This window comes from Triticum dicoccoides, chromosome 7A (genome assembly GCF_002162155.2).
Source record: "Triticum dicoccoides isolate Atlit2015 ecotype Zavitan chromosome 7A, WEW_v2.0, whole genome shotgun sequence".
NCBI lineage: Eukaryota > Viridiplantae > Streptophyta > Magnoliopsida > Poales > Poaceae > Triticum > Triticum dicoccoides.
The window spans coordinates 636,023,976-636,048,307 of NC_041392.1; positions in this window are offsets into that span (position 1 = coordinate 636,023,976).

A 24,332-nucleotide genomic window follows, 5' to 3' on the forward strand; every position below is an offset into this window, starting at 1 on the left:
GCGGCCCGTCCTGTGGGCAACGCCCCAGAGATCGTTTTTGATGTCGCGGTCCGTCCTGTTGGCATCGCCCCAAAGATCGATTCCGATGCCGCTGTCCATCCTGTGGACATCGCCCCAAAGATTGATTCCGATGTCGCGGTCAGTCCTGTGGACATCGCCCCAGAGATCGATTCCCATGCCGCTGTCCATGCTATGGTCATTGCCCGAGAGATCGATGACAAGAAATAGTTGGCCGCGCTAATCCTTCAGGGTAGTTTGCATTGCCCTATGTTTAATTACCAGAATGATGCGTGTTATCAAACCATCTTAGGGATAGTGCACTGTCTTGTGTGGGTGGTACTTGCTACTTTTGTTTGATAGTGAATCATGCGAACCCTCTCTGAGTTATGGAAACAGATGTATCCTCACCAGCTTTTGATGTAATATATGGCATGCTTAGATGTAAGTTTGAACTATTTATCATATTAGCAGGACTTGCTTGATGATTCTTGGTGTTAGTAGGCTAGCTACTATGCGACCTATAGTATTTGCAAAACACTCGCCAAAGAGAAACGTTGGGGCTGATGAGCTCGTGGTACGCTTATACTTATCCGTCGTCGATCGACCAATAGCCAAAGCTCCTAAAATTGTAGGCTTAGTCGACATGGATACATTCAGGCCTCATTTGGTTCATTGGTTAGGAAAATGGTAGCAGAAGTACAGAGGTGTACAACAGAAAATCATAGCAGTACAGAGATGCACTCCCTCCGTTCCAAAATAGATGACCTATAGGCGGGCTAGTTTGGCCTACTGTGTTTTTTTAGGATGGCCTAGTGGGTTTCAGTGATTTGACGTGGTACAGTGCCGTCCAGTCTTCGCGTGTGGTAGCAGTATTGTGGGTACAGTAAGTTTTCTTGAAGAAGCGGAATTCAACGAAGTCATGATGGTTCCTTCGTCCGACCAACTTATAGTGGGAAAGATTGGGCCTACGATACAACCGGGGTAGACCAGGATAATTTTTTAAATAGTATCACTGCTGATTTATATTTATTTTTTCATTTCTAGTTAATGCTAGCGTGTCAACTCTTACTACTAAGATTGCCAAACACGGCACATGCTGGATGTCCCACACGTCAGCGAAAGGAGTGGGACATGAACAGTTTGGTAGAGCCCAGCGCAAAAAAAATAGTGTGGTAGAGCATCTCCGCTTCTTCCACTTCTGGGTCGGAGACCACACATAGTAGTACTAGTGGTATGAACGATACAAAGTGCGACCTGGAGAGAAAGACACGTCTAGTTGGAAGGTCTCGGGGCATAAAGGTAAACAAATATAAAAGCTAATATGTGCCTCCAACTAATATAATAGTAGTAGAGTACTTAGGAACGTACTCCATAACATCACCGTGCATTGCACGTACAACATTTAGTGATACTTAGGGCATCTCCAGCACTGGCCCTCAAATTTACACTGGCATCTTTCCGACGACACTGATGGATGCCATCCAATGCTGCCCGCATACCTTTCGACAACTATATGAACTAACCGGACGAAATTCATGCAAACAAAGCAAATTTCAAATTAACTGGATGAAATTCATTACATTTTGAAAACTTTTCCTATAAACTGGATGAAATTCGCTACATATTTCTCACAAACCATACTAAAACCTACTATAAACCTAATCTAAAAGATCACCGGCACCCGACCACCATGTCCGGCCATGAACCTGAGAAAGCCAGCTATTGCCTTTGCCTCCTCCTCATACGCCTCGATAACCTCCTCCTCCGGAGCACAAGGTTCTGAAGATTTCCGCCTCCACGTCCTGTCAAGCGGCTAATCGGCCGCCGATGTTTATCCTACCAAGCTTGACGTCGACTGAGTGGAGGAGCGGTGGCCTTCCTGGGAACAGAGCGGCGGCGACCTACCGTGTACTCTTCCTCGCTGCCGGCTGCGCCCGCACATGCGCGCCGGCTTCATGGACGTGGCGGCGGAGGGCGGCTAAGGGGGAGCCGGCGATCTCCTTCGTCTGCTCCTGCAATAGTACATCCAAGAGATCTTTGTAGCGCGCCCGGAGCGGGGCCGCCGGTGTCCTTCGTCTGCTCCTGTGACAGTACGTCCAAGAGAGCTTTGGAGCGCCAGGAGGCCATGGTTGGAGTGGTGCCAATAGAAGGAAGGGACCGGAGGAGAATGAGTGTAGGTCTTTGGCTATGGCTGGGTGCTGGGGCTTAAGTTAATATAGCGGGCGAATGGCAATGAGCCGCGGTAGACGGATGGATGGCTGATGCCGGAGTAGGTTCGTCGGCAGCCGCGTGTCATTAATGTAGGCGGCGGACGGAAGGATAGCCGTGGTGTCGTTAACGCGGAATAGTCGCTTGCACTGGGATGCCGCGCGGGTGGCGCTCTCTCGGCTGTCGCACTGCTGCAATGCCGGCGCCAGTGAGAGGTCGCATCGGGCGTGAATGTGGACGCTGCTTTAGTGACTTAACCGCAGGTGCATTGTATCACTGACATGTGGGCCCAATGGGAATCTGGCCCGCATGTGAGTGACACACCAACTGCACCTGTAGTTAAGGCCGGTGAATGCGGCATTGACGTTCTGGAGAGACGGTGATCGTTTCAGGCAAGAAGCGCCCGCTAGCGATGGAAGGGGTTTCGGTAGGCCAGGGCGGTCAGGCGCTGGCGTGGTGGTAAAATGTGAACTCATGGATGACGAGCCTTTGAACCGTATGCGGCACGTATTGACAACCAGGCGTCCATGCAACCGCTCTTGTCGCCAGCTAGCCTTCGACGACCACCAGAGCTGTCACCAAGCATCGGTCATGCCACCGCGCCGCACACTAACCGATAAGGAAGCGATGGCATCCCGCCGCGCCGAGTTCCTCGCCGCCCACGACCGCACATAGAATGGTAGGGAAGCGGTGGCATCCCGCTGTGCCGAGTTCATCGCCGCTCGTGACCTCACACCTATGTGGGTGGAATTTGAAGCTGCCAAGGGCGAATGGGCGGTAGAGCAAGAGGCAGCCAAAGCCGCACAAAGGGAGCGGAAAAGTCAGAAAGCACTCAAGAAAAGAGAGGCCCATCGCCCCAAGAAAGAAGAGGACGCACGCGCTGCTATGGAGAGGTCGGTGGAGATCCAAGCACGGTGGGGTGTGATACGTCTCCATCGTATGTACTTTTTCAAACACTTTTGCCCTTGTTTTGGACTCTATCTTGCATGATTTGAATGGAACTAACCCGGACTGACGCTGTTTTCAGCAGAATTGCCATGGTGTTATTTATGTGCAGAAACAAAAGTTTTCGGAATGACCTGAAACTCCACGGAACGTCTATTTGGAAATAATAAAAAATCGTTGCAAAAGATGAAAACCAGGGGGCCCACACCCTGTCCACGAGGGTGGTGTCACAGCCCTAGAATACCTGAGTGAAATAGTTGCAACTACACTCATGCATCATGTCTAAAATTTCTGAAAGTTGAATTGAGGTTTGTTGAAACCCTCAGAAATGAGTTCCAAAATAACCAACTTTAAAATCTTCTCAAATGAGTCCAATAAAATGTTCCTGTTATTCTATAAAAATATTGGCAAGAGGTAAAATTCAAACCAATATTTTTAGGAGCTCGGAAACATTTATTTTGGCCATTTTAATTAATCCAATAAATATTTGAATTGGATCTATATTTATTATATAATAAATATATGTTCAATAATTCTGAAAATTGTTGTGTGGCTTTGGATAAGTCCATTTAGTTCACCCAATTATTTTCATGAAGTTAAAAATTGATTTGGTGTTAAAACTAAATCACAAACAAACTGCAAAAATTAGAAAAAAGGAAACAAAATAGAAAAAAAGACACACACACACACACACAGAGAGAGAGAGAGAGAGAGAGTGCTCACCTGGCTCAGCCCACCAGGCCCAATACTGTGGGCCTAGCCCACAGGAGCATGCCCGTCTTCTTCCTTCAGCCAGTAGGCAGAGGAGAGGCGTGGCGCGCGCCCGTGCGACTTCGGCCACCTCCTGCTTCCACCTGGGACTCCTGATCCTTCCCTCGTCGCCGCCCTGGACCCCTCTCTGCCTCTCCCCATTACTCTTTGCTCTCGCCCCCTCCTCTAACCCTCTCTCTCGCGCGCAACCGAGCGTTGCCATCGCCGTCGCTTGCTGCCACCGTGCCCACCGAGCTCGCCTAGCCTCCCCACCATGGCAGAAAGATCCACCGTCGACCTCTATGCCATCTCCGCCGATCCACGCGACCGGATGTGCCCTACAGCGGCTTCCTCGACCTCTTCTTCAACCTTCGGGGCCCGAGATCACCGACGACCCCACGCTCAACTCGCTGCCTCCCCGAGCTCTCTAAGGCCACTCCTGCACTCGCCGTGAGCTCCTCTTCCTTCTCCCCCTAGCCACGTCACTCGAGCTGCCCCTAACCCCATTGGCCATCACGGCCGAGAGCTTGGCTCCACTGGCCATGTCGCCGTCGCGGCCACAGACGCGTAAGCTCGAAACCGAGCGCGTCACCGCACTCGCCGCGTCCCCAGGAGCCCGCAGCACCGCTCCGCATCTCCTTTCATGCCTCCTAGCGACGACCCCGAGCTCGTCCGAGCTCCAGCAGCCGCCAACATCGTCGCCGATGTCTTTTTCGACCACCCCGAGCCCAAACACCACCACCACTGGACGCGGACGAGTCTCCTCGTCACGTAGGGCCTCTCCGCCGCGCAAATGGTCGCCTGTGGGCGATTTCCGATGCCTCCGCCGCGTTCGGCCTCGCCGGCGGCTAAACGCCGGCGGGTTGACCGCTTTGACCGCCGGTGGTTTAGCCCCGGTTGACCAGGGGATTTGACCTCCCCCTGGGTCCATGACATGCGGGCCCCGCCTGACTAATTAATCTAGTTTAGGTTTAAACTTAATTAGTTTGACCTAGGTTAGTGCTAATTAAACTAGGTTAGTTTAGTTAGCCACTGACATGTGGGCCCCACTGGTCAGTTTGACATGGGCCGCCCCGTTGACTCACTTATGTCATGTTGATGCAGTGCTGACGCAGTAATTCATTTTCTGGAATTAGTTTAATTCTAGATAATTAGAAAATCCAGAAAATTGCCTATACTTCTAAAAATCAGAGAAAATCAACCGTAACTCCAAATGAAATAATTTATATATGAAAAATTATCAGAATGTTTGAACAACTTACAGCCACTGTATATGACAATCTGAATCAATGGTATTTGAAATGCCTCATGTGGAGTTCAAATTTGAATATATTGTTCAAACCAACTCCATTTAAATCGTTGCTAGCTGCACTAGCTCAAATCACAGCATATTGCCATGTCACATTCATGCATCATATTGTTGCATTGCATTGATTGTGTTTCTTCTCTGTTGCCAGTAATTGTCCCCCTTCAGTAGATGTTGTTCCGGCAATGAGATCGATGACACCGATGAAGAACTATACTATCTTCAAAAGTGCCAGGCAAGCAAAACCCCCTTGTTCATTACGATACAATCCCACTCTCCCGCTTCTGCTCTCTTTTACTGCATTAGGACAACACCGATTCAACTGTTACATGCTACGGTAGTTGAACCCCTTTCCTCTGCACCTGTCATTGCCACAGAAAATAGATGAAACCCACTAGTATGAGTAGGAGTTGTTTGAGCCCTAATGTGCCTACTCATTCATGCTTGTTTGTCATGCCTGCTACTGCTTAGAGTTGAGTCAGGTTTGATTCATCGGGGATGAATCGGAGGTGTGTGAACATGTCCTACTGTTGAGAGCTAAGTGTGTGAACACGATTTGGTAAAGGTAGCGGTGAGAGGCCATGTAGGAGTACATGGTGGGTTGTCTCACTGAAACTGTCCTCAGGAACTGAGTTCTGTGTTTGTGATCCATGAACAGCTACTACCACACATTGGGATCCTTAATTGACTCTCTCGGCTTCTTAACCACGCTTATCCTCTGTCCAGGAGTTGCAAGTAGTTTCTGGTGTTTGTAGTATGCTGGAGGCCGTGCGCAGCGCTGACCCAAGGGGTGGGCTGTGATGCGGTAGGCACGTGGTCGGGTTTGCCGGGCGGCCGTTTTGTGTCACGGAACCCTATACACATCGTTCGGGGCCGTATGTGGAAACCTCGGCCAGACTCCCTGCGGATGGAACCTGAATAGGTGATAAACCTGGACTAGAGACTTGAGTGTTTAGGTAGGCCGTGGCCGACACCCTTGTTGGGCTTCCGTTTGAAGGTTGTCGAGTACATGTCACGTAAACAGCAGTAAGTGGTGAGAGCGTGTGTGAAGAAGTACACCCCTGCAGGGTTAACATCATCAATTCGAATAGCCGTGTCCACGGTAAAGGACTTCTGGGTTGCCTGTACAGTTCATAGACAAGTGAAAGTGGATACTCTAAAACTTGCAAGATAAGCGTGAGTGCTATGGATGGCCTTCTCGTAGGGAGACGGGAGCAGATCCATAGTGGTGTATTGATATGGTGAATATGTGGACTCGTGTGCGCTACCTCAAGAGTTACTTGCAGTCGTAGTATAGGATAGCCACTGAGTCAAAGCTGGCTTGCTGCAGTTAAACTCCACCACCCCCTTTGTTGATACCGATGCATATGTAGTTAGTTCTAATGTAAGTCTTGCTGGGTACATTTGTACTCACGTTTGCTTAATTTATGTTTTTGCAAAGAGATTTCAGTCTCGCTAGTAGTTCCGCATGGACTTCGACGTTTAGCTTGTAACCTCAGCTATGAGCTTGTACCTTGGGATGGTCTTGTAGTTAGTCAGGCTTCTCAGCCTTTTTCATTTGTAGTTGTCTGTACTCAGACAAGTTAAGCTTCCGCATGTGCTTGTTGCTTGTATGCTCTGTATGTTGGGTCATGAGACCCATGTTTGTAATATCTCGCTCCTCAGAGCCTAATGAATAAATACTTTGAGTCGTAGAGTCTTGTTGTGATGCCATGTTGTATTTACACATATCAAGCATATTGTGTGTATGATTGAAATGTTTGGTATGTGTGGGATCCGATAACCTAGCTGTTTATCCTTGGTAGCCTCTTTTATGGAGAAATGTAGTCTTGTGCTTCCATGAGCCATAGTAGTCCGCTACAGCCCGGTTCACCGGAGTCCTGCTAGCCCAACACTACTGCTCCCGGAACACTTGACTGGCCGGCATGTGATTCACTTCATTCCTGTGTCTGTCCCTTCGGGGAAATGTCACGCGGTGAAATCCGGAGTCCTGCCTAGCCTGCTACAGCCCGGTTCACCGGAGTCCTGTTAGCCCAGTGCTACAGCCTGGATTCGCACGCTGCTGACTGACATGCTCGATGTTGATTCATGTATGCCTGTCCCCGTAAGTTAGTGCCACTTTGGGTTCACGACTAGCCATGTCGACCTGGGTTCTCTGTCATATGGATGCTAGCGACACTATCATATACGTGAGCCAAAAGGCGCGAACGGTCCCGGGCCATGGTAAGGCGACACCCGTGGGAATACCGTGCGTGAGGCCTCAAAGTGATATGAGCTGTTACCGGCTAGATCGATGTGACTTGGAATCGGGGTCCTGACAGGTGGGGGCGCGCTCTCCCCCCTGGGGCGTGCCCCCCTACCTCGTGGGCCCCCTGGAGCTCCTCCGACGCGAACTCCAACTCTATATATCTGCTTTCGGGGAGAAACAGTCCAGGAGAAGAAATCATCGCGTTTTACGATACGGAGCCGCCGCCAAGCCCTAAAACCTCTCGGGAGGGCTGATCTGGAGTCCATTCAGGGCTCTAGAGAGGGGGATTCGTTGTCTTCGTCATCATCAACCATCCTCCATCACAAATTTCATGATGCTCACCGCCATGCATGAGTAATTCCATCGTAGACTTGCTGGACGATGATGGGTTAGATGAGATCTATCATGTAATCGAGTTAGTTTTGTTAGGGTTTGATCCCTAGTATCCATTATGTTCTGAGATTGATGTTGCTATGACTTTGCTATGCTTAATGCTTGTCACTAGTGCCCGAGTGCCATGATTTCAGATCTGAACCTATTATGTTTTCTTGAATATATGTGTGTTCTTGATCCTATCTTGCAAGTCTATAGTCACCTACTATGTGTTATGATCCGGCAACCCCGAAGTGACAATAATGGGGACCACTCCTGGTGATGACCATAGTTTGAAGAGTTCATGTATTCACTATGTGCTAATGCTTTGTTCTGGTACTCTATTAAAAGGAGGCCTTAACATCCCTTAGTTTCCATTAGGACCCCACTGCCACGGGAGGGTAGGACAAAAGATGTCATGCAAGTTCTTTTCTATAAGCATGTATGACTATATTCAGAATACATGCCTACATTACATTGATGAATTGGATCTAGTTCTGTGTCACCCTATATTATGACTGTTACATGATGAACAACATCCAACATAATTTTCCATCACCAATCCACTACGAGTTTTCCATATACTGGTTTTCGCTTATTTACTTCCCCGTTGCTATTGTTACAATCACTACAAAACACCAAAAATATTACTTTTGCTTTCGTTACCCTTTTGTTACCGTTACCAGTACTATCATATTACTTTGCTACTAAATACTTTGTTGCAGATACTAAGTTATCTAGGTGTGGTTGAATTGACAACTCAGCTACTAATACTTGACAATATTTTTTGGCTCCCCTTGTGTTGAATCAATAAATTTGGGTTGAATACTCTACCCTCAACTACGAGGGGAGGTAAGGAACTGCCATCTAGGTCTGCACTTGATTCACCTTCTGTTTTGAGTAAGCTTGCGACACCTAAACCTGTTTCTGCTATTCATTCTGATATGTCGTATGTTATTGATGATGCCACTTCTGCTACGCATGATACCTATGATGAAACTACTTCTATGCTTGATACTATTGTGCCCCTTAGTCAATTTCTTGATGAACAAATTGCTAGGGCTAGAGAGAAACAAATTATTGAAACTGATTATGTTGATGAAATAGATGATGAAGACTTGCCTGTTATTCATGAGGGTTAAATTTTTGATAAAGAAGCTTCTGCAGCTATTTTAGCTTGCAAAGATAGATCTGAGCTCAAGAGGCTATTAGTTAAATGGAATCAGCAGTCTCTTAATGATAGAAGGAGACCTGACCCTGCTTTTGTAACTTCACCTATATGTGTTGCTGATAAGGATTATGAATTCTTTGTTGATCCTGATATAATCACTTCGGTTGAATCTGATCCTTTTCATGGCTATGAATCCGAAACTATTGTGGCACATCTTACTAAATTAAATGATATAGCCACCCTGTTCACTAATGATGAGAGATCTCGTTACTTTTATATCCTTAAAATATTTCCGTTCTCATTAAAGGGTGATGCTAAGATATGGTTTAATTCTCTTGATCCTGGTTGTGTGCGTAGTCCCCAGGATATGATTTATTACTTCTCTGCTAAATATTTCCCGGCTCATAAGAAACAAGCTGCCTTAAGGGATATATATAACTTTGTGCAAATTGAAGAAGAGAGTCTCCCACAAGCTTAGGGGAGGCTTCTCAAGTTCCTTAATGCTTTGCCTGATCATCCTCTTAAGAAAAATGAAATACTTGATATATTTTGTAATGGACTAACCGATACTTCCAGAGATTACCTGGATAGTTGTGCTGGTTCTGTTTTCAGGGAAAGAACACCCGGATGAAGCTGAAATTCTATTGAATAATATGTTGGCAAATGAAAATAATTGGACACTTCCGGAGCCAGCTCCTGAGCCAATTCCTAAGCCTATTCCTAAACCAACTCCGAAGAAGAGAGGTCTTCTATTTCTCAGTCCTGAAGATATGCAAGAGGCAAAGAAATCTATGAAAGAAAAAGGTATTAAAGCTGAAGATGTAAAGAATTTACCTCCTATTGAAGAAATACATCTATCTATCTATACCTATACTAATTAGTGACACCCAAGAAATTACCATAATTAGAATTTATTAGCCGTTCATCTGGTGGGACCGAATTATTACGGTGGAGATCTTTCCATAGAGTTAAAAAAATCCATGATATCCAGGCATGATATATCTTGTTTTAAACACAAGCCATGATATATCTAAAGCCTAGGATGAATGCATACCATTTAACGGCCACGTCCAGCACCTGATATATCTAAAGCCTAGGATGAATGCAGGACGTGTTTTAAGTAGTATAAAAGTGATTCTCAAAAAAAGAAAAACTAGCCACGTACACGTCCAACATGACTCCACGTCCAGCATGACTCCTACAAACTCTCTCTCCCTCTCCTTTTCTATCCTTATAGAAAACAAAACAGATATCCGATCATCCTACCTGCTTCTGATCGATTTGTGCTATGCCGGCAAGCTGGAGATGCGAATCTCTTATCGTTGCTTCCTTCTCAAAAATCTGGTGCGGACTGGAGTCCTATCATCCGATGTTCTCATTTTTTGGCCATACTGAGGCAGCGGCATGGCTTCCAGGTGCCGAGCAGCATGGACACGAGCCCCGTATCGTGCAGCTCTCCCCGAGGAATCTCGCCATATGAAGTGAGACAAGGAGATTCACGAGCTTGATCGTGGCTATCGGCGTGCTCTTCTCCTCCTGAAACCTCCTCTCTCTCCTTTGTGCAGGTGTGGACACAGGGAAGACAAGAGTTGTGGTGCCCTAGATAGGAGCGGCAGCGAACATAGTCAATCGCCATCCCCGGCCATCAGAAGATGAATTGCATGGCACGCGAGGCATGGAGCTAACTGGCCTGCATGTGTAGAAGGCTTCTACGGGGCTTGAAAGATGCCTTCCAGTGTCATGCATCCACTTTCCACTCCGGCGGGCCCTTCTCATCCTTTTCGGCCTCAAGTCTCTGACAATCTTTGTCAGTCTACCCTGTGGCGGCATCGAGTTTGACCTGGCAGGTTGCACGATGACACTCCCCGTCAAACATATAAGCTTGTGTAAGTACTTCAAAACATCATAGTAGTATTTCACCTTTTCAAGTACAATAGCATGTCATAGTTTACGTGTACTGCTTTGATGATGGTGAATACAGGCAATTTGAACATGCGATCGGCTGCCTGCTCGATCGGTTATGATGAGAAAAAAGAGTACGTAGGCATCCACCAAATTGAAGAAAATATCAAAGAGAGAATATGAGGAAAAGCAGCCATAAATTATTCCCGTATTTACTCTTCTTCGCTCCCCTTTTCTCAACAAAAAAAAATCTTCTGTGCTCCCTCCCTTAAATTTGTGTGGGCCATGGTGTGGTGAGTTTGTACAAGAACGAGCAATTTGGTAGTGATGCATGTCTCAATTAGATTAGCTAATTTTATATTTAATTAACATTGTTTTAGATGACAATTCTCAGTGCATGGTATCATATTTTGATTCACTACAAATGCTCTAAGCTTGCAGGATTTAATTTTATGAGTATTAGCTATGCCTTAACAAAGTTCAATGATTAGCATCATGGATTATGTCACGGGACAATGGCGCGCCAGTCAAGGTTTCTGACAGCAGGTATGCCACATAATTGTATCTTTTTCCAAATGAAAACTGCGTTGCATTGTGCTACAGTATGCACATGTCGCCAAGTGTATTTTCTACTTGATTCAGTACGCCTCCATGCTGATACGTTTGTCAAGGTTTTTTAAGCTTCTTCGGACTTTAATAGAGTTCTTTGTCCAAAAACAGCTTCGAAGGATATATATAAGTGGCATCACAATTTAGAATAATATAAAAACATTCTTTCAAATATAGAATCTTTCTTCTGAAAATCGGAATTGCCATCAGGAATGGAAAATTTCTTGCGTAGATGATACTAATTGCACCCTTGGTGTGATTTGATCATATAGTTTTAAGCTATGGCCTTTTGTTGTCCAATCATCAGCTGTACGTGCATAATACTTCCTTTTTTTGAAATAGGACTGGATTCTCCATACTATAATATGTTCAGTGCTATCGATTGTAGGTACGTGTGTCCTTGCCTCTTCTTTCCTGCAAATTATCCTCTGACACTAGAAGGAAAGGTAAAATATGTTCTGCCTATCTAAGTACTAAGATCCTCCTTTTTTATATTGTCCCTATCACATAGTTATTATTGAACAAACGGGATGTCAATTGCCCATTTTTTCCTGACAAGAATCATCAACACCGCAACTTCAATATATAACAGTCAGTTGATAGAAGATACTGCTATGTTTTACTTCAGTAGTAGTTGCATGTTGGTACAACTTTTTATGTCTACTTCATTTTATTATTTCTTTGAGTTAAAAGGTAGGGTCACATGTACATTTACTCCAAGATTTGCATTTCTCCTTCTAATAAAAAAATGCCATGCATGTGGTTGTGAGTTGAATAAAAAAAGTTTCCATAATTAGGTTTAGGTTTACGGTTAAAATATAGATGTCATTTGAAAGTGTATATTGGGAAGTTTTAGATCCCGAGAATGAAGACATAGAGAGCATGGTTGCTTTGGTGGAAAATATAAGATGGTCGCTGAGATTCATATCAATTATTTCATAAGAAACCCATTGTGATTAAGTGTATATTGGGGTTACACTAAAAGTTGTACATTATAAAATGGCCATTTTCATGGTGAAGTTGTTCTTACTTCGGTTACAACATGCCACAAGGTAGAAGCCAAACACACCCGATATACCCTTCTTTCCTATTTTTCCTATAGCGAGACCGATAGACCAACTTGCCACAAGGTTAGCGCGAGGTATATATGTACAAATGGGTTGTTAAATATTTTCCGTATGGATCTTAAATTTGTAGAGATATCATATCCGTTTTATGCCTTGCTAGATTCAATTTAGTATTTCTAAAATAACTTAATATTTTTATGTACACTATATAAATAATGCATGTTTTTGAACTTCTCGGGATCTATATTTAAATTTAGACGATTGTAAATGAAAATTTTATATTCTTTAAATTCCGACTTTCAGGTAACCAATGGTGGTGGTACTGATATATATTACACATTAGTTGTATGTAATCCAAAGAAATTATATATTATTATCAAATTTAAATGAATTGATATAGTTAATATTATTATAAATAGTCCGTGCGAATGCACGGGTTGACGACTAGTGGTCTTAATTTACCGCCTGTTGAAGAAACATATGATCTTAATCCATTACCTATTGAAGAACTTCGAGGTCTTGATAACCCGACACAGGTAGTAAAGGTAAATTCTCTCTATAGATATGATAGAGCTGAAATCCCTCCTACTAAAATTCCTAGCCAATGCTTGGATGAGTTTGATAACTTTATTGTCAAACAAGAAGATTTGAATGCTTATTTTGGTAGACAATTAAAAAAATGTGTATATGATTAAACACTTGGGTGATTATATGGCTAATTTTAGAGATGAACTTAAACTCGTTAGCAAACATGCTTCTATGGTTACCACTCAAGTAGAACAAGTACTTAAGGCTCAAAATGATTTGCTCAATAAAATGAATAGCAAGAAAAATGATTATGTTGTTAGAGTGGCTACTAGAACTGGTAGAATGACTCAGGAACCTTTGTATCCTGAAGGCCACCCTAAGAGAATTGAGCAAGATTCTCAGAGAAATAATATTGATGCACCTAGTTCTTCTAAAAGGAAGAAAAAGAAAAATGATAGGACTTTGCAAACTTCCAGTGAACCTATTGCTGAACCACCTGAGAATCCAAATGATATATCTCTTTCTGATGCTGAAACACTATCTGGTAATGAGCATGAACCTAGTGAAAATGTCAATGATGATGTTAATGATAATGCTCAACCTAGTAATGATAATGCTGTAGAAATTGAACCTAATGTTGATCTTGCTAACCCACAATCAAAGAATCAACGTTATGATAAGAGAGACTTTGTTGCTAGGAAACATGGTAAAGAAAGGGAACCTAGGGTTCAGAAACCCATGCCTTTTCCTCCCAAACCATCCAAGAAAAAGGATAATGAGGATTTTGAGCGCTTTGCTGAAATGATTAGACCTATCATTTTGCGTATGCGATTAACTGATATGCTCAAAATGAATCCTTATGCTAAGTATATGAAAGATATTGTTACAAATAAAAGAAAGATACCGGAAGCTGAAATTTCCACCATGCTTGCTAATTATATTTTTAAGGGTGGAATACCTAAGAAACTTGGAGATCCAAGAGTACCCACTATACCATGCTCCATCAAAAGAAATTATGTTAAAACTGCTCTATGTGATCTTGGAGCCGGTGTTAGTGTTATGCCTCTTTCTTTATATCGTAGACTTGACTTGAATAAGTTGACACCTACTGAAATATCTTTGCAAATGGCTGATAAATCCACTGCTATACTTGTCGATATTTGTGATGATGCGCCTATTGTGGTTGCAAACGTTACTATTTTAATGGACTTTGTTATTCTTGATATTCGCGAGGACGATAGTATGTATATTATTCTTGGAAGACATTTTCTGAATGTTGTAGGGACTGTTATTGATTGCAACAAAGGCAATGTCACTTTTCATGTTAATGGTAATGAGCACACGGTACACTTTCCGAGGAAACAACCTCAAGTTCATAGTATCAATTCTATTGGAAAAGTTCCATCGATTATTTTTGGAGGTTTTGAATTTCCTCTTCCTACTGTCAAGAAGAAATATGATATTCTTATTATAGGGGATGTGCATATCCCCATTGAGATAACATAGTGTTATTCGAAATTTCTCCGATTCCATGTTATTCGGAATGAGTTTGTTAACAAGACCTGATCAACCTTGTTAGTGGATTCCTTTTGATGAGCATGAGATGGATGAAACTAGAAGGCACAACCTTCTGTACTCTCTCTCTACTTTCTGTATTTAGTTGAAATAAAGTAAAAATAGTATTTTTCTGTAAGTTTTCTGATTTATCCGTGCAATATAAAAATACCCCAAAAATAAAAGTTCTCCAAATGCCCCGAAAATGGAATATGATTTTTTCTAGAATATTTGAGGATTTCTGGTATTGAAAACACAACGGGAGGAGCTGCCACCTGGCCACGAGGGTGGAGGGCACGCCCTACACCCCAGGGCGCGCCCCCCTGCCTCGTGGGCCCATAGTGGCCCTTCTCCACTTATTCCTGCACCCATCCATTGCGTCTTCCTCCCACAAACACAAATATCCAGCTCAAGCACGAGTTCTAGCTCATTTTGCTGCGATTTTCGATCTCCTTGCTCAAAGCACCTCTCACAAAACTGCTTGGGGAGATTGTTCCTTGGTATGCGACTCCTCCATTGGTCCAATTAGTTTTTGTTCTAGTGCTTTATTCATTGCAAATTTGCGTTGCCTAGGTGACCATGTTCTTGACCTTGCATGTCAAATTTATATGGTTCCAAGTAGTTCTAATGCTTGATATAGGCTCTAGGCACTTGTAGGAGTAGTTGCTATCAACTTTATTGAGCTTGGTTTACTTTTATTTGAAGTTACTAAAAATTTCAGAATTTTTCAGAAAATCGTGAAGATATTTTTGAGGGGCTCATCGAGCCGAAGCTCAAAGGAAAAGCAAAATGAAGAAGCACAGAGGCCCAAATATAATTTTCCTCGTACTGCGGAGGTCCGGTCGTGTCAATGGCCTTCCGATGATTTCTTGAGAGCTGCCGGGATTTACGATGATTTCTATTCATTGGCTGAGAACGCTGGCCTCACCGACTTCCTCCGCGACCAACGTCATCAGTATCTCTTACTCACTAGTACTTTTGTGCAAAACTTCTACTATTTTCCTAAGGAATCACCTCCTTCAGTAGAGTTTCATTTATATGATGTTGTTAAGAAGATGCCACTAGCTGAATTTTGCAAGGTTTGCAAAATACCCTTCGAGGGTACTTTAGATGAACCACATCGTAAAGATGTGGAAGAATTTATTGACACCATCACTATGGGAGAAACCAGGAAGGTTTCCGATGCAAGAATCACTAGCATACATTTTCCTGTCTATGCTACTTTGCCATATTTGCTAGTCGTTGCTTGATTGGTCGCAAAAACTGTGGAAACCTTAGTGTTCTTGATATTATCATTTTGTTCCATGGCTTATTCCGTGATAACATTGTTAGTATGCACGGTATCGTTGCTAAATGGTTAAGTCTAAACCGTACTAAGGGCCCCATCTTTGGAGGTATTTATGCTTCACGCCTAGCTGCACATTTTAACATACCTATTAGGCTCTATGACAAAGAAGAAAAATTGATGCCTAGTGCTTATTTAGATTAAAAGAGTATGCTAGCGCATGATTTTATTGTTAAGAGTCGGGAAGGGGAGCTTAAATACAAATTGTTCTTTCATAAACATCATCCCGAGACTATTACCTTGCCTGCTCCTTCCTAGTTTAATTTATCTGAAGGTCCGTATCTCGTTCCGTGGGCGGCCATTCAAGCCTACCGGAACCCTGCACCAGCCCCAGAGCCGGAACCACAGTTTGAGCCTCCACGATAGTCTGATTACTTTTGGGATCCAGAGGTGGCTGCCAGCCAGTGGCAGTCAAAGTCCTCTTCGTCTTAGTACGACCCCAGCTACAACTATGGGTATCCGCCAGGCCATCCGTGGCAATGAACCAACTTAGGCCAAAAGCCTAAGCTTGGGGGAGTACGTATTTCTCACCGACATTACATTTATGTTCACACACTCATTGCTAGATGTCGGTGCTCATACTCTTTCACTTTAATATCCATGCTAGTTTATTTTCTTTTTCCTGCTTTCTTCTTGTGTGTTTGTTAAACCTTAAGAAAAAACAAAAAAATTAGTGATAGCTTTTAGCTAGTTTACCTTTCTTGCTGTAGCAGTAATAATTAAAAAGAAAACCCAAAAAGATTTCATGTTCTTCTTTTGCTTGTTGGGAGCTTTCCCCGTGTAAATAGTTTCTTTTCTTTTCTTTGGGGGTCGATAGGAGAAGACCATGATTAAATTATTGAAGTGGCTCTTATATGCATTATTGTTGATTTAACCAAGAGCCCATGTTGCCTTGTCTTCTCCTGTTTATTGAATGCTCGCAGATTCCAGCTTAGTCCAATGCACGTGCACTCTTATTATTATTCACATCGTTCGGTCGTGCAAGTGAAAGGCAATTATGATGATATATGATGGACTGACTGAGATGAGAAAAGCTGGTATGAACTCGACCTCTCTTGTTTTTATAAATATGATGAGTTCATCATTCTTGATTCAGCTTATTATGAATAAACATGTTTGCAATGACAATTAGAGATCATAGTTTCTTATGCCATGCTTGATTAGCTATGAGTTATAATGGTTTACCTTGCATGCCAACATGCTATTAAAATGGTTGTGATGTGGTATGATGGGGTGGAATCCTCCTTTGAATGATTTAAGTGACTCAACTTGGCACATGTTCACACATGTAGTTGAAACAAATCAACACAGCCTTCACGATATTTATGTTCATGGTGGATTATATCCTACTCATGCTTGCATCCAATGTTTATTAATTTTAATGCGTGTTCATGACTATTGTCGCTCTCTAGTTGGTCGATTCCCAGTCTTTTGCTAGCCTTCACTTGTACTAAGCGGGAATACTCCTTGTGCATCCAATCCCTTAAACCCCAAAGTTATTCCATATGGGTCCAGTATACCTTCCTATATGCAGTATTTACCTGCTGTTCCAAGTAAATTTGTATGTGCCAAACTCTAAACCTTCAAATAAACATTCTGTTTTGTATGCTCGAATAGCTCATGTATCAACTAGGGCTGCCCTTATCTTCCATGTTAGGCAGGTTATTCTCAAGAGGAGTGGACTCCGCTCCTCACTCACGAGAAAATGGCTGGTCACCGGGATGCCCAGTCCAATGCTTTATGTAAACTAAATCAAAATAATTGCAAACAAAACTCCCCCTGGGACTGTTGCTAGTTGAAGACACTCGTTGTTTCGAGCAAGTCATGGATTGATGCTTGTTGGTGGAGGGGGAGTATAAAATTTACCATTCTGTTTGGGAACCGCCTATAATGTGTGTAGCATGGAAGATATCGCCATCTCTTAGTTGTTATGTTGACAATGAAAGTATACCGCTCAAAATATTGTGTATCTCTATTTCTAAACCGAGCTCTGGCACCTCTACAAATCCCTCCTTCCCTCTGCGAAGGGCCTATCTATTTACTTTTATGTTGAGTCATCACCCTCTCATTAAAAAGCACTAGATGGAGAGCACAGCTGTTTTTGGGGATATTACTACCTGGCGTAAACCAGCTCAGACAGGCCGGATTATCTTCATCAATAGTTGAGTATGTTAAAGCCCACATAGGCAAATGAGGATGATATGTAAGGGTTCAAGCCCACAATCGGTTTAAGGCCCATAGCCATAAACCGGCGTCGGTATGTAACTTGTATTGCAAGTTAGAAATAGTAGAGAGCGAACCGGGCACATGTATGAGCCGGTCTCGGGACTCTGTAAACTGATGGGCGTCACCCGTGTATATAAGGGGATGACCCGGCGGCGGTTCAGGACAACAGACAACAACTCGAGACTTAGCCGAAGCTTGTTTGCTCCCTAGTCATCGAAACCCCATCAATTCCATCACAACTAGACGTAGGGTTTTACCTTCATCGAAGGGGCCGAACTAGTATAAAACCTCTTGCGTCCCTGTGTCCGCTTTAACCCCTTCAAGCTAACCCGTTGCGATGGCTCCACGACTAAGTCCTTTCATGAGGACATCTGTCGTGAAAAAACCACGACAGTTGGCACCCACCGTGGGGCTATCGCACGATGGTTTCAAGTTCTTGGAGGGCAACTTTGAAGGACTCAAGGGTTACGCCGTGGGCCGGATGACCAAGAGTCGTCGCGGCAAGCTATACATCGACGATGTAGGATGGAGCCCCGAGGCCGGCTCAATCGAGTATGGGTACCAGGTCCCCTTTGGTGGCATACATGTCTTCATTGGCAAGATCGGTGAACCGGGCCCTGAGCCAGACATCTGCACCGACCTCGTCGAAACGGCTCAGCATGCACGATCTGCCCAGGTTAAACCGGCCGTGAAACGCGCCTTCATGGGAGTCATCCATCGAGGAGAATATGAGTATGGATCAGAATCTGGTGGGGAGACCGTCGTTTATTCCGGCGACGAGTCCTCGACCGGAGAAACCGAATCGTTATAGTTACAAGATGGCCGGATTGGGGGCTGTTCTGATGGCGACAGTATTCCGGACCCCTCTAATCCGCCAAACCGGGTTGGAATATTCATGGACGGTACACAAGCAGCGATCCACTCTTCGACCGCAATAGCAATGATCTTCCGGGTCAGTGACGGCGACGGCAGCCGGGGCAGGAGGCCCTGTGCGCCCGCCAGCTCAAGTTTTATCTGATCTGTTTGATGCGTTGGCTACGCTCATGGCAGAGGCTAACCCGGCGGATCAGGACGCACACAACGCGGAAATCGCAAAGGTGAAGGATCAGATCACTCAGGCCAAGGCCGATTTAGCAGTTGAGAATGCCAGGATGACCGCAGAGCGGGCCGCTTTGCATGCACAGGCTTACCAGCTTATGCTGGATCAGAACGCATCACACGAAGTTCTGAAGAGGAAGCACCGGTCTCACTTACCTCCGGTTTACGAGGCCAGGGACCTCTTTAGCACCCTAGGAGCAGGGAGCAGTAACCCATCGGTGGTAAACCGGGCGGAAGCACCAAGGACGGGCGCGCCGGTTCAGCCTCGCTTGGTGGATCCGCCCCGTCAGAACAATATCGTGCCTCAGCCTGTCCTGACACCTCCGGGTCATTATTCCAATCCGATGGACAACCTTGTTGCTGCCGCTTCACGACTGGAGGCCATCCCAATTGAAGGTGATTCTCCGGCGGCGGTGGAGACGCGTCGGGTTAAGGAACTTCTTCGGACAGCCTTGATTCAACAGGAAGCATATTCATACAGCCGTGATCGGATTCATTCTACCCCTCGCCCAAGCCGGAGCTACAGCAGGCACGTGGATGAACCTGCTATGTCAAGCAACGCAGGAAACCGTGGAGCGCCCCGTGGCAACAACCCAGCAGGCGGTGTTGGTGACGCTCAGGAAGTGGTAGACCGGGCTCGAGCACATAGGGAGGCCGAGTTAGTAGCACAGTATGAGGCTCGTCAGCTTACGCCGGTTCGTCCAACCACCTCGGTCGAGCCAAGGGTTACCTCTAGTTCTTTGGGGGTGCCATGCCTTGTCCCAGCATTACGCAATGTGCGCCTGCCCAAGGATTTCAAGGGCCCGCGCAAGGTGCCGAATTACACTGCCGATTTATCTCTAGAAACATGGGTGGAGAGCTATGAGATGGCCATGGAGATGCTTGATGTGGATGATGCGGCGTGTGTGAAGTATTTCACCATGATGCTAGAAGGAACAGCCCGCACTTGGTTAAAAAGCTTACCGGCTAACTCTATCAGTTCATGGGCCGAGTTGAGAGCCCGGTTTATCCAGAATTTTAAGGACACATGCAAACAGCCTATGTCGATAGTGGACTTAGCGGCCTGTGTCCAGGAGGAAGGAGAATCAACGACCCGTTGGGTGCGCCGGGTCTCAAAGATTTTGCATTCGTCAGACCGCATCAATGCCGATACAGCAGTTATAACCTTGGAAGGCAACTGCCGGTTTGAACCCCTGAAGTTGAAATTGGGACGGCTGAAGCGCCATTGCAACGATATGGGGACCCTCATGGCTGCGTTAGTGAATTATGCTGACTCTGATAGTACCAAGGATCCCGAGTCTGACGATGACAAGATAGGGAAGGGAACGAAGAGCAGCAACTCCAAAGGAGCAGCACCACAACATGGCGGGTCATGGAAACGGCGGCAAGCGTAAAGCGGATAGCAGCATGGATTTTGTGGCTAATACCAACGCGCAGGACAAAGGCCAGCGACGAAAGGGTAAACCGGCGAATCGGAGCGGAGTAGCCAATCCCAACCCGGACCGCCTGTCTTACCTGTTAAACCAGCCCTGTCCAAAACATGGGACGAAGGAGATGCCGGCCAACCACCTTTGGAAGGATTGCTATATCAAGCAAGAGTTCAAGAATTCTAATTCTTTCCGGTATGATCACGGATCAGGTGGCGGTTCAGGATCCAGATCTCATGGGTCAGGTTACGGCGGAGGAAATTCCGGTTCAGGCTTCAATGGCAATCAGGGCGGACAAAACAATCAAGGTAACCAGAGCAGCCAGGGTGGTCACAATTAGCAGTAGCGGTCGGGTTATCAAAGCCACCCGAAGCAGTTAAATAGTGGGCAATATCATGTTTTCACCACTAGTTTGGACAAGCGCGGCCGAAAGGTTCATAAGCGGGCAGTAAATTCTGTTGAACCGGCGGTGCCCCGTTACTTACGCTGGTCCGAGCAGCCAATCGTATGAAGCAGAGAGGATCACCCTCCCCAAGTTGACAATCCGGGTCAGCTAGCGTTGGTGGTAGCACCTTAGGTGGGAGGTTATATGTTCACCAAGGTGCTCATGGACGGAGGAAGCAGTATTAACATCCTCTACTATGAGACCTTCCGCCGTATGGGGTTAACAGATAAAAATCTTAAACCGTCCAATACGGTGTTCCACGGCGTGGTACCTGGTAAATCGGCGTATCCCGTTGGCAAAATAGCTCTGGAGGTGGCCTTTGGAGATAATTACGATTCTAGATCAGAAATATTGACCTTTGAGGTGGTGCAAATTCAGAGTCCGTATCACGTCCTATTTGGGCGGTCGGCTTATGCTAAATTCATGGCACGACCCTGCTATGTCTATTTACAGCTCAAGATGCCAGGTCACAAAGGAACAATAACTGTCCATGGAAGCTGTAAGATTGCCTTGGAGTGTGAAGAAGGTGATGCGGCCTATGTTGAATTGGTTTGTGCCATGGAGGAGTTGAAATTTTATAAGGATAATGTTGATCCGGCAGATATGACTCCGTTGAAAAAGCCAACTACGGAGCATGATCCGGCCCTGAAGTTTAAATTGGCTGCTGAGACTAAGCTTGTTGACTTCGTACCTAGCGAATCGTCCAAGCAGTTCTGTATCAGTGCGAACTTGGATCCCAAATAGGAAAGCGCGCTCATCGAGTTCATCTGTGAGAACCGGGACATCTTTGCATGGAAGCCTTTTGACATGCCAGGTGTATCGAGGGAACTCGCTGAGCACACCCTTAATATTGATTCCAAGTACAAACCGGTGAAGCAGTTTCTCCGCCGGTTCAACGAAGAACGATGTAAGGCTATTGGAGAGGAAGAGGCCAGGCTTTTGGTGGCTGGATTTATCGTTGAGGTTTTCCACCCGAATGGTTGGCTAATCCAGTGCTGGTCCTTAAGAAAAATGGTACATGGCGTATGTGTGTGGACTACACGGATCTCAACAAGGCATGTCCAGCAGATCCTTTTGCTCTCCCCCGTATTGATCAGATCATTGATGCTACGGCGGTTTGTGAATGTTTGAGTTTTTTTATGCATATTCTGTTTATCATCAGATCAAAATGGCAGTTAAGGACCAGGAGAAGACAACCTTCGTAACTCCCTTTGGAGCCTTCTGTTATGTATCTATGCCTCTTGGGCTCAAGAGTGCCCAGGCGACTTATCAACGGTGTGTACAGAATTGTCTGCATAAGAAAATCGGTCGTCATGCCTATGTGGATGATATTGTGGTCAAGTCAAGGAAGAAGGAGACTCTGGTTGACGATTTGAAGGAAACCTCTGATAACCGGCGAAAATATAAAATGATACTCAATGAGGCCAAGTGCGTTTTTGGTGTACCGGCAGGCAAGTTATTAGGTTTTCTGGTGTCCAGCAGGGGAATTGAGGCTAATCCAGAAAATATTACAACTATCACCTCCTTAGCCAAACCGAAATGTATCAATGATGTTCAATGCTTGGTAGGCCGGATCACCGCGTTGAGCCGGTTTATCAGCCGCCTTGGTGAGAAGGCGATCCCTTTGTATCAGATGCTGAAGAAAACGGATAACTTCGTCTGGAGTTCTGCCGCTAATGAAGCGTTTGAGGACCTATAGTGGCAGCTCGCCAATCCGCATGTTCTTCCTGCTCCGGTCGACAAGGAACCATTGCTGTTATATGTGGCAGCTAATGCTCGCGCAGTCAACGTAGCTATTGTGCTGGAGCGTAAAGAGGCAGGTAAGGAATATACGGTTCAACGTTCGGTTTACTATATTAGTGAGGTACTTATTGAATCCAAGCAAAGGTACCCACATTGGCAGAAATTGGTGTATGGAGTTTTCATGGCAAGCCGGAAGCTTAAACAGTACTTCCAAGGTCATCTCATCACAGTGGTCAGCTCTGCCCCTTTGGGAGATATAATCCAGAACAAGGAGGCAACTGGCCGGATTGCCTAGTGGGCTATAGAGCTTGGGCCTCACCGGTTGAAATACATACCTCGGACGGTGGTCAAATCTCAGGCACTTGTAGATTTCATTAATGATTGGACAGAGCTGCAAGCACCTGAAGAAAAGCTAGATCACACCTATTGGACGATTCATTTTGACGGGTCCAGGCAATTGGAAGGCTCGGGGGCTGGAGTTGTGTTAACTTCCCCACGAGGTGATAAGTTTTGTTACGTTCTCCGCTTAATGTTCCCTTGCACTAACAATGCAGCTGAGTACGAAGCTTTGCTCCATGGTCTCCGGATGGCTGAGGAGATGAATCTAAGCCGAGTTCAGTGCTTCGGTGACTCGGACCTGGTGGTTCAGCAAGTATCTGGCACTTGGGATACCAAGGATCCGCTCATGGCAGCATATCGTCGTGAGGTGGATATTGTCGCAGGTCACTTCAAAGGTTATCAGGTGGATCACGTGGATCGAGGGAAGAACGAAGCGGCGGATGCTTTGAGTCGGTTGGGTTCTCAACATAAACCGGTTCCGCCTAATGTCTTCTTGGACGTTCTGCATAATCCGTCTGTCAAGCTCCCTGGTGAAGAGGATTTGGCTATTCCTGATCCGGAGGCTCAATTGGTGGCGGCTCTTCATGTCATCCCGGACTGGACGGTTCCTTATCTCACGTACCTGAACCGGGGCGAGTTACCATAGGATGAGATCCTGGCCAGACAGATAATCCTGCGATCCAAGTCCATGACTATTATCAATGGAGAGTTGCATCGTTGCAGTGTGACAGGGGCGTTTCAACGCTGTGTGTCTCCTGAGGAAGGCTGTGAAATTTTACGTGAAATCCATGAAGGAGATTGTGGTCACCACACCGGTTCAAAATCTTTGGTGGCTAAAGCGTTTCGCCACGGCTTTTATTGGTTAACTGCTCATGCTGATGCAGAGGACCTGGTCAGACGATGTGATGGCTATCAGAAGATCTCAAGACATGCTCATGTGTCGGCTCAAGAATTGAGGATGATTCCAATTACTTGGCCGTTTGCAACTTGGGGGCTGGATATGGTTGGTCCTTTCAAAAGGTCCAAGGACAAGAAAACCCACCTCTTGG